Here is an 11,546-nt window from a genome sequence, read left to right as displayed (position 1 = left end):
TTTGATAAGGCTTTGAGTGTCTGAAATTTATTGTGATCATTTAATTGAGTTTGTGGTACCAATTACGCTTCCTGAGATGCTCTGTTTCATGTACATCTATGCCTTAACGCACAGCTGTATTTGAGCATTTTGTCATGATTGCTTCAGCCAGACCATTGCTAAGAGTTCTCCCCAACTGCAGCAGCAAATCTACAGTTTTCAGTGGCTCTGTCATCTTTAGGGAGCACATGACAAGTGTCTGTGAATTTTAAAGATGAATCTGGGGCTATCCTCAAGCTTCCAGGGTCCCGCGTCCCTTCTGTCATAGGTTGCTGCTACTCTGGCAGAAGCACAGAGCTGCATCCCCTTTTTCCGCAGTTAGTGGCACCTCCTTTCCCGGGCTGTGCTACGCTATCCTGGCCGTGGATACAAAACCCCAGGATTCGTTCACTCTCTGCGCAGTGTAAATCATTAGCTTCGGGAACACAGAAAATGACAGAAAATGGCAGGAACGCTGGGATCACCGCCCAGGCCAGGAGCGTGCTGTAGCATTTCTATCAGCACCCATTGCCCCATGGGAGCAGTGGAGCGGCATGCCATGTGGGGAGAGCACCGAGCACGGTGCTGTGCAGCCGCAGCTCCATCAGAAAGGGTGACAACCTGTAAGCCAGTAAGTTTTGCTGTAAAATGACATTACCATCCCTTTGATGAGGAAAAGGCTTTTGCTTAAGTAATGACATCAATCTTAAATAGATCTGACCATAATACTTGCCATCTGTGGAGCTTAGAGAGCTTTCTGTGGGAAGCAGGGATTAGCGGTCTGATGTGGAGTGACTTTCCCAGCTCAGCAGCAGAACCAGAGGCAGAATTAAAGTCCTTTGAATTACAGCACATCTTTCTTTGGACAGTACTAGTGTGTCCCTCTCTAAAGTGTCTCCCTCTTTCACCTTGATCTATGTGTGATTGTACCCCTAAAACAAAGAAAAGCCATGTGACAAATGTTGGTGGGAAGAGCCTGTTCAAACGCTGCCAGCACATCCTGGCATGGTTTATTACTGTGTGTACTGCTTATTAGACAGCAAAGAAGGACTTTCTTGCAGTTAAGGTATGTGACACAGATAAAGTCAGATTAAAATTGAACCTCTGCTACCAATCTCCTTTCTGATGTGGGCATGGTTGTTAATTTATCAAACCTACTAACCATACAACAGGGAAAATATCATGCAGCCCTGGTGAAAAGAGCTATTTAAAGCAGGAGATACCAGCAAATGCAGGTTACAAATGAATTTTATTTATATGGAACAACATGATTATTTCAGAAGTGAAAATATCAGAACTTCAGTTTATAGAATGTTCATATTTTGCAAAATTTCCTGTCTCGAATCAAACTGGAAATGCAGACAAAGCTTTTTCTGGATTATGGGTAAAGATGGTGTTTAAATTTATGGCAAGAAAAGGAAGAGTTTCATGTCTTGTACAAAATCTGGACAGGTATCTTCACTGTTTCCTTTTGCAATCTGCTAAAATGTGGCAGCACTGAACAAGCTCAGCAGCAAGCACAGACAAGGACAAACTCAGTTAAAAGCTACTTCAGCTAGGCTGTTTAAAGATATAGCAAGTTCATAAAGGATGCCAATCTGAAATACCGAATAACTGCACTGGGCTTGAGTTCCTTGAACCAAATGTTTACAAGACACTGTAGACATCACGTTAACATTTTTTAGCCATGGCAAACTGACTGCTTTTCTGGCAGAGAATACAGAAGGATTAAAAGAGTTGCAGGGAATTAAAACTAATTTTGAAGTATAAAGCTTCCTTGTCTGTGCTTCTTGCCTGTCTTCTTTATTTCTGGTGGGATTAAAAGTGAGGAATTCTTTCACACTGGTAAGACCAGACTGTGCTCTCAGTGCAGACCCCCACAGGGATCCGTGGCACACACTCTCCCTGGCCTCGTGGCCATCCAGTGCTGTGACCAACCATCCTAGTATGTGTGTTGTGTTCTTGGACCTCTCTGTGCCACCTTCAAATGCAGAAAGTGATTGCATCCGTACAATCAATGCATTAGTATTTCTGTAGCTATTGGTAGCTTGCCATCAATGCCTGTGTCCGATGAGCCATACATCCATCTGTACAGTGCAATGTTTGTAAGCACGTGGGGGGGGGTATTTCTGTGATTCTGGTGTTGTGTGCCTGTCTTTCTCTACTAGCGTGGATGTCTCTGTGCATCTGCATCTGGTGGGGGAGTGCATCTGGACCTCTGTGGAAAGGAGAAGAATTTGTAAACGTTATGGGATGTTTGTGCAAAATAAGGGCTAGGGGAGTCATGCTCATCTGTGGCCACAGGTGTTTCTTTGCCTCTTTCTGTGTGGAGAGAGCTGTGTACTTGTCAAAACTTCTGTCTGTGTCTGCATGCTCTCCTCACTAATAATGAAGGGCCTTCAATAAGCTACACTAAGTTCTTCTATACTCATTCTTCAGTTTTATATTCCCCTGACTTTTCTGGGTGTTCTTTGGAAACTTGCATTAGGGATTTCATGATATTTAGAGCTGTCAGGATTCCTCTACCCACTCCTCTCTGAGGCTAGGCAATTGCAGCACAAACATGAAAATAAGGTGAGCAGGTCACTGTTCTTTCCATGTTCTCTGACAATAGGTTTCTTCTCCCTGTCCTCTATTTCTCCCTCCTTTACACTGTCTTTTCTATCCTGAAGGTTATTCACACTGTCAAATACTCCTAGATTCAAGGCTTTCTGTAGTTCTCAGCTTTAGCAGAACCTTAGAAATCATGCTTCAGAAAGGAAATTTTCTGTAAATATATCTCAGCACTTGTAACTTACAGCTTGTTAACAGATTCACATTTTCAATATCTAGGTTCACATTATCTATAGGTTAAGGATCCAGACCACTTCCTTGTTCTCAGATCTTGTTTGTTGACAGCTTAAACCTGGGTATGCACGCTGGATAGCAGATCTGATGTCCTTCAACAAGGTTGTGATCTGGACAGGTAGAACACCAGGATCCTGAGTCACTTCACAATAGAGCCCGAGAGGTACATCTGGGACACAGCAATAGAAATTATACTTAAAATATTAACAATGCAACCGATGATGGTTTTTCAATGTTTTGCCATAAAGCCCATAAGCCTTTAGGGAAAAAAAAAACAAAGTTTTCTACTCATAACTAGGGCTTCCAGTAGGCACAAACCAGCTAACTACCTGCTTAGCACAGCAGACTGCAGGGAGGGGATGAGATGAGGTGAAGAGAGAAGCAGCCAAATCCCCACTGATACCACCGTGCCAAAGCTGCAGAAAACAGGTGTGGGGCACTCATGAGGAGTGGCGGCGATCCCCCTCAGCAGCCTCATCTACTTTTTAAGCTCCTCCTGTCCCTCCATGGACAACCAGAGAAGCGCCAGGGCTGCCCAGCACCTCTTTGCCCTGTGCTTGCTCTTTTGACCTCCCTCCCCATTCTCTGCTGCAGGAGTGTTTGGAAAGTGAGTGCTCCTCCAGGACTGGCTGCAAAACCTTGAGCCACCCTGAAATAGTCCTCCAGAGTATTAAACACCTAAATCTTTACTCTTTTCCTGAACACCAAATTCAGGCTACTTCCAGAAGATGCTGTGTCTAAAGGCAGCAATTAATCATTTGGACAATGAAATATGGAAACTAGGGAAAATCTAGCATCCAGCCATTAATTCCCTGAAAGTGAAACTGTAGTCATTCAGGAACTGCAAACTCTGAGTCCTACGGGAAAAATGAAGCTATCTAGACCAAACTAAGAGAAATTATAAAAATATTACACTACAGACTGAGAAAGAAGGGAAATGAAGGTGACCTCCAAGTCCTGAAGAAATTATACAATCAGATGGCATTTTCCCTCCCTTCATCAACTATTCAAAACTGTTTACCAAATATTTGTATTTCCTCCGATAAAACCATGGTGTGAATTTAGCTTGTGAGCAGATGGTTGTAAGTACATAAAATTTAAAATCTGAAATTCAAGATGGTGTGAGCAGACACATAAATCGTATGATAAGTCTTTCTGATTGGATGAGCAAACCACAACTCTTAAAACCAGACTTCCATTGCAAATAGCAGCATTTTGTGAAATTCACCTTCTGTTAGTATTTTTTAATAGTTGTCTAAAATTAGCGGTTCCCAGGAACATCCCAGCCAGCAAACTCATTAACTAAAATAACTGCAGAAAACAAACACAGAACTGGGGCTAACTTAGTCACTGAGAAATTGTTTTAAAAATTCAAGGAAATATTTCTAGAACATTTAAAAGCACAGTTTGTCCAGCTCTATCAAAAGTTCATATGTGTTACAACTGTGCAGGGAAAATAAAATAAATAAAAAAAAAACCCACCACACAAATCTTCTCAATGTAAGAAAACAGAATTGAGAAAAACATAGCCTCATGAATAACACTGACAAGTCAAATAATGAAATGTACATTCTTCTCACACAGTACCACGCTCACAAAAATTTCTTCAGCTTTGTACAAATAACACTGAAAATTCTGATGAGTCTGGAGAGTTATCTGGGTTATTATCTTGAAGTTCAAACACTTGCTTGACACCTTGTACCAAACGTTATCTGACTGGAGAAACAAGCCAAAACACAAATTTATGTTCTCCTGTGCCCCCACCCCTACACCCCGACCCCCCCAGCCCTGTACTGCTTTGTCACTCTTTTACAGAGGCTCATGAAGCCCTTCTCTCATTGAAACACAGGAAACTTTATGTATAACTACTGCAGATCTCTGGACATTTTTATCTGTATATCTATAATTTATCTATAATCAGAAAACACACACTCATCAAATGTCTCACTAGGATATAGAAGCCGGAAGAGAACATCCATGACAAAATTTATTTTAACATAAATATTGCTGGTTATGGTAGGGACTGATGTAAGACATCTGGGTTCAGATTTGGATTTTGATATTTTAGCAATTACTTGCAGTCCATGATGTCAACAGAATTTTGTTGTTTAGGTGACATAATAAGAATGTTATATGGATTATTTTACCTCTGATTTCAAAGAAAAAAGATTCCACTTAATGTTTTCTAAGTTGTTGTGGTAAAGCAATAGAATTCAAGACACTACTGTTTATGGAGACATCGCTTATATCATAAAATCATAGAATCTTTTGGGTTCAAAAAGACCTTTAAGATCATCAAATACAACCATTAACCCAGCACTGCTAAGTTCATCACTAAACCATGTCCCTACGAATGGCATCTACACATTTTTTAGACACTTCCAGAGATGGTGATTATCACTTCTCTGCTTTTAGGAGAATTAATTTGGCGTGTAGTAAAACACACTATTACTTTTAGGAAGGGACGTTTCTGTGTCTCTAAAAGTGACTGAGAAACCCTTTGGCAGACACCTGAGTTCTTTCAGCAGTTCTCCATCTCCCTCCAGGATCTGATTCCACTCATATAAAACAAGCAAATAAAGCAGCTTTTCTCCAGGTCAGAGAAGAGATAAGAGCTCCCAGGATCAAGCTTAAAAAAGGTATATCAGATAGACTAAAATTAGAGCCTCTTATCTGCAAAAACACCCCCAACATACAGATGTGTGAGGATTTAGACACCCATCTAAAGTAAGAATGGGAAACAATAAGCAATTTTACATGAATTTCAATTTATGTTAAGCTCTAATAATCACAGAATCACAGAACCACAGAACGGTTAGGGTTGGAAGGGACCCCTGCAGGTCACCCAGCCCAATCCCCTGCTAAAGCAGGGTCACCTACAGCAGGTTGCACAGTCACGTCCAGGCAGGTTTTGAATGTCTCCAGAGCAGGACACCACACAGCCTCTCTGGGCAGCCTGTCCCAGGGCTCTGCCACCTGCAAGGTGAAGGAGTTCTTCCTCACATTCAGATGGAACTGCCTGTGCTGCAGTTTGTGCCCGTTGCCCCTCGTCCTGTCACTGGGCACCACTGAAAAGAGCCTGGCCCCATCCTCCTGGCACTCGCCTTAAGGTATTTGTATGCACTGATGAGATCCCCTCTCAGTCTTCTCCTCTCCAGGCTAAACAGGCCCAGCTCTCTGGGGCCTGTTTACAAAGTAATGCTATTTTATTTTATTTTGGGTATATTTTTTAAATTAAACCATCCTGTTTCACTCTATCTTGCGACCTTCTGTCAGCCTGGCAAGAGCAAAGGTCCTTTTTACTTGGTGACCCCAGACAAGACATTTGATTTCCTTAAATCCTGAATTGCAACAAGAGTTCAGCTGGCCATAACCATTGTCCTGCTTCTAGGTGAAGAAAGGGCTCATAAATAAGCCTTACAGTGATGGGAGGTTACAGTCTTGTTAATGTTTTTTATCATGGCTCTTTTTCTGTAAAGATTGTCATCTCAGCCTTTCCCTGATAAATCATCCAAGAAGGCAAGTGGGTAAGAGTTCCCTGGGAAAATAGCAACAGTAACTGAAAGAGCATCATCAGTCAGTCATCTTCATGGGTTAAAACCACAAGCCCAAATTCTTCCCCTACGCCTGTCTCCCTCAGAAACTGATGAGCTGTCAGCACCAGTGGGTCTTTTGTTTGTCATGGGGAAGTGGTTGTTCCACAATTCCAAAACATGTTGATCAGAGACCTGCTGCACCCATGAAAGCAGACCCACGCTGTCATCGTGAGCCCCGGCCGGCAACACAGCCCCACACAGCCACTCACCTACTCCTCCCACAGTGGGGTGGGGGAGAGGATCAGAATAAAAATGAGAAAACTCATGGTTTGAGATAAAGACAGTTTAATAAGTAAAATAAAACCCATGCACACAAGCAAAGCAAAACAAGGATTTCATTCCCCTCTCCCCATTGCAGGCAGGTGCTCAGCCATCTCCAGGACAGCAGGACTCCATCACGTGTAACAGTGACTTGGGAAGACAAACGGCATCACTCTGAACATCTCCTCCCTGCTGCCTTCTTCCCCTGGCTTATGTACTCAGCATGATAATCAATGGTATGGAATATCCCTTGGGCTAGTTCAGGTCACCTGCCCTGGCTGTGTCCCCTCCCAATTCCCTGTGCCCCTCCAGCCCTCTGGCTGGCGAGTCCCAAGAAACTGAAAATTCCTTGACTTAGTATAAATATCACCTAGCAGCAAACAAAACCATCAGCATGTTATCAACATTGTTCTCATACCAAATCCAAAACATAGCCCTGTACCAGCTACAGTGCAGCAGCTGCAGTAAAGAAAACAAACCCTATTCCAGCTGAAACCAGGACACACACTAAACAAATGTTAATATCTTTCTTTTAAACCAAACATAAACACACTAATATAGGACATCCATATAAGCACTTTTGTACCTGATGACCTATAAAAATAGTATAACCGGTGCTAGTAACAGAACATAAGCCTTCTGCTACCAGTGCCAGGCCCCAGTTCTGGCTTCTTGGACTTATCAGCTTGCTACAAGAACTTGTTGTGTGAACCTGAGTGTGGTACCAGATTTTCCCTATCGCCACGTCAGTTTTAACGTGGATAGCAACAAGGCCTTGAACATATGGGCATGGATTGAAAACAGAGGACTCAGAACCACAAACAAGTCACTGATGGGCAATTATTGATCACTGAAGCAGCACAACCTCAAGAGCCATGAAAAGACTGCATTCACCAAAGGAAAAGAAGCCCTAACTCAGGGAGGGACAAAAAATGTCCCAGCCAAACAACAGGAGAAGGCATTTGCCTCAGTCTGCAAGCGCAGCATCCCTGCTCCCATCTTTGGGCAGCAAGTAGTCAATAGCTGGAGGCTGAGACACTGTCTAGAAATCCAAATTTTTTAACAGAATGAGATCTCAGATGTGTGTGTGGGGAACATTCGTAATAGAACCTGATCACTTTGACATCATCTACTAAGATCATCAAGGACTATAGTCATCAGCACTAATTGCATGACATGAGCTCCATGGTATTGTGTACTTGTACTTAATTTAGGATTGATTGTTATGCATTAACAATGTTGAATATGCAGTGATGACAATTGCTAACAAGTAGGAATAAACCATTAAAATAATATGTATTGTTAACGAACATCAGTCTAGTAGAGTTCTGCTTTAGTTTAAACTGACTTGATTGATCAGTCTTACAAATACTCCTATCACAGCAATCTCCAGTTCCCCAATATATATATAAATAGTATATTCATATATATATGATGTGTGTATATATATGTATATTCAATTGCAATGTGTAAATGTCAAGAATAGAAGTGTTAAACACAGCTTACAGAAATATAAGTGAGAATGATAATAATTGCAAATTATTGCAGAGCTTGTTAAGCATCTGAGACTAAACTGCTGTGAATATGAAATCAAGGTCTTTATTTGAGACAGATTTTTTGAATAGGAGATGGACAGCTTAAAAATCTGGCCATGAGCAATTCTTTTCATGACTTAACAAAACAGGACAGGATACAAAAATATACTGTGTACTTACATTTAAACATTGCAGGTTGTGTCAAGGTAGACTGTGTTAGCCACATTGCTACTGAGTAATCTTTATTCAGCAGCCTCAATAAATAATTGCCTTTATAATAAAAGCAGCCAATTTGTCTGTCTTCTCTTCCATGACAAGCCCAACACTCCAGAAGGCACAAGATTTAATTACTCCAAACAATGGTCAGAATAAAGCTTGGTAATTTTAGTTTGCCAGATTCACTGAAATGTATTTAGTTCTTGGTCATGTGATCTTGTGTTGGTATATGTATAATGTTCTTTAGAAATCATGTATGCTAGAATTAAGTCTTGGACCCCAGGACAAATCGTGCCGACTGTCTTATGTCCACACTATTTGGACTTCATAAGTTAATAATTTTTTTAGAACAAAGGCATAATGACAGCATTTGTCCCACCTAAGTTTAGGTAATACACCTACCTAGCTGTATGTGTTGGATGGTTGTGCTCTTCACTGGGTAGAAAGCTGGCTGGATGGCTGGGCACAGAGTGGCAGGGAATGGAGTTACATCCAGCTGGTGGCTGGTCACAAGTGGTGTGCCCCAGGGCTCAGTGCTGGGGCCAGTCCTGTTTAATGACTTTATAATTGGATGAGGAGATTGAGTGCACCCTCAGAAAATTTGCAGATAACACAAGGTTGGGTGAGAGTGTTGATCTGTTTGGAGGTAGAAAGGGTCTACCAAGGAATCTGGACAGGCTGCATAGATGGTCCAAGGCCAAGGCTCAGTGCCGGGTCCTGCCCATGGGTCACACCAGCCCCCCGCAGCGCTACGGGCTGGGGGCAGAGCGGCTGGGAATTGCCTGGGGGGAAAGGGCCTGGGGGGGCTCGTCAGCAGCCGGCTGGGCATGAGCCAGCCGTGTGCCCAGGTGGCCAAGGAGGCCTGCAGCATCCTGGCTTGTACCAAAAATAGTGTGGCCAGCAGGACTAGGTCAATGATGGTCCCCCTGTGCTGGGCACTGCTGCTGCTTCACCTTAAATACTGTGTTCAGTTTTGGGCCACTCACTTCAGGAGGGGCATAGAGGTGTTACAGATTTGCTAATAAGTTAAGATTGATTGACTTTATTTGATTGATTATTTGATTTTATAAAATCAATTATGTAATAGAAATATAAAAGGATAAGAAATATATTTTAATGAAACTTATAGTTATACAGTAAAAGCTGCTATAAAAATCCTCTGTACAGCCCCGTACCAAGGCCAGAGGAATTGGTCAGAATCACCTAGTAGGAATGTTTAGAACTTAGATAACAGACTTAAGATTCGAGATGATTGTTTATATGTAACATAGGAGAATGTACTAAAATGTCAAAATGAGAATGAATGTGAACTGGCGAGAGTAGAGTGAAGCAACCCATAGTTGCCAGCCAAGAAACAGTTACCTTAAGTGAAAGGTAATTCCGGCAGGGGGAGATCGTGACCACTGACTCATATAACACCTACCCAAATCGTACCCCAGACCCATTTCCGGACCTTTCTAAGCTTTACTGCGCAGAATTGGATATGGGAGGAGACTATGTTAATGATTTATGGGAAATATTATGATTATGCAAGAATAATTAATGAATATGTATGACTAAGTTCTATATATGGTGTCTGATTTTGAAGCTTGGTGTGCGTTGATCGTGAGAGGACTCACTCACGCACCTGGCCGTCAAAAAAGAAGTGTCTGCTTATCTACATCACATTGGTGTCGATAAGTTCTTCATTCCGAGATTTCGGTAACAGTTTTTGGCGACCCAGATGGGACCTCGCTGAAGGAGACCGGAGGAGTCGGGGACCTGATCGGTTCCAGCCGGCACCGAGGATTTCTCGGGGATACCCATCGATCCCCGATCCATAAAGCTCTTCGCGACGTTCCCTGGATTTTGGTAAGACACTTCTTTTTGTAATTGTAGTAAGTGGGTTAGAGTCCCACTAAGATAAGTGCACTAAAGTAAGTGGGTTAGAGTCCCACTAAGATAAGTTTATGGTAAGGAGTGGGTTAAAGTCCCACCAGTGGGTTTGAGTCTCACTGAATAAGTCTGCCTGTCAGATGCAGTGAAAGCTGTGCAGGGTTGGACTAAAGGAATTCTAGTGTAAGTGGAAATTGTCTGCCCGTAAGACATAAGTGAAAGCTACTGCAGGGTTGGACTAAAAGGATCCTTGTGGAAGTGGAAGCCTAGGCGTCTGCCCGTAAGACATAAGCGAAAGCTATTGGCAGGTTTGGGCAAAAGTGGAAACAAGAGAACCTATATGCTATAGTGTTCTCTAAGGTAGTGCCTCTAACAAGAAGTTAGAAGGGGTTTTTCTTTTGATACAGAATTGTTTATTGTGTCTGTGTATTGAGAAGAAAATTAAGAAGTGTATAATGTGTTATAACACCTTTGTTTAAAGTAACCGTTGTGGAAAAGTGTGTGGCTGTAAGGGTGAAACGTGCAATTGAACACGAAAGCAAGTGTGGAGTGTGAGTCCGCGGATCGGGGTGAAAGAGTTGAATAATTGTGTAATATATTGTGAGTGATTATACTATGGCATCTAAGTTAACTCGGTTGTTTAAAAGTAAAAGCATGGGTAATCTTATGGTAAATGACAAAATCCCAAAAAATTCTCCATTGGGATGTTTGTTGGCACATTGGGGAGATTTATATGAGGATTTGCCAAAGAGCCAGATGATTGAGTATTGTAATAATTGGTGGCCTCTGTATACATTGGAAAATCAGGAAAAGTGGCCCATGAATGGAACACTGAATTATAACACTATTCTGCAGTTAATGTTATACTGTAAAAGGGAAGGGAAATGGAGTGAAATGCCATATGTGGATTTGTTATTTTACTTGAGACAGGGAAAAGACTGGCAGGATGAATGCAAGTTAACTGTTGGAGATCGTTTCGTAATGGCTATAACTGCTGATAATAAGAAAGTGAAAAAGTGTTGTTTAACTTGTGAGATCGGGAAAGGTTGTTTAAAGAAAAGGATTGTTACTGAGAGTGATGATGGACCAGAATTAGATATATCCCCTCCTAGGAGAGAAAGGAATCAGGGTCGAGAATCTAGGGCACAAGAACAGGTGATTGAACCGGATAGCAGTGGAACAGGAGATGTGGAAGAGA

This window comes from Falco naumanni, chromosome W (assembly GCF_017639655.2).
Source record: "Falco naumanni isolate bFalNau1 chromosome W, bFalNau1.pat, whole genome shotgun sequence".
Lineage (NCBI taxonomy): Eukaryota > Metazoa > Chordata > Aves > Falconiformes > Falconidae > Falco > Falco naumanni.
This window is presented reverse-complemented; position numbering follows the sequence as displayed.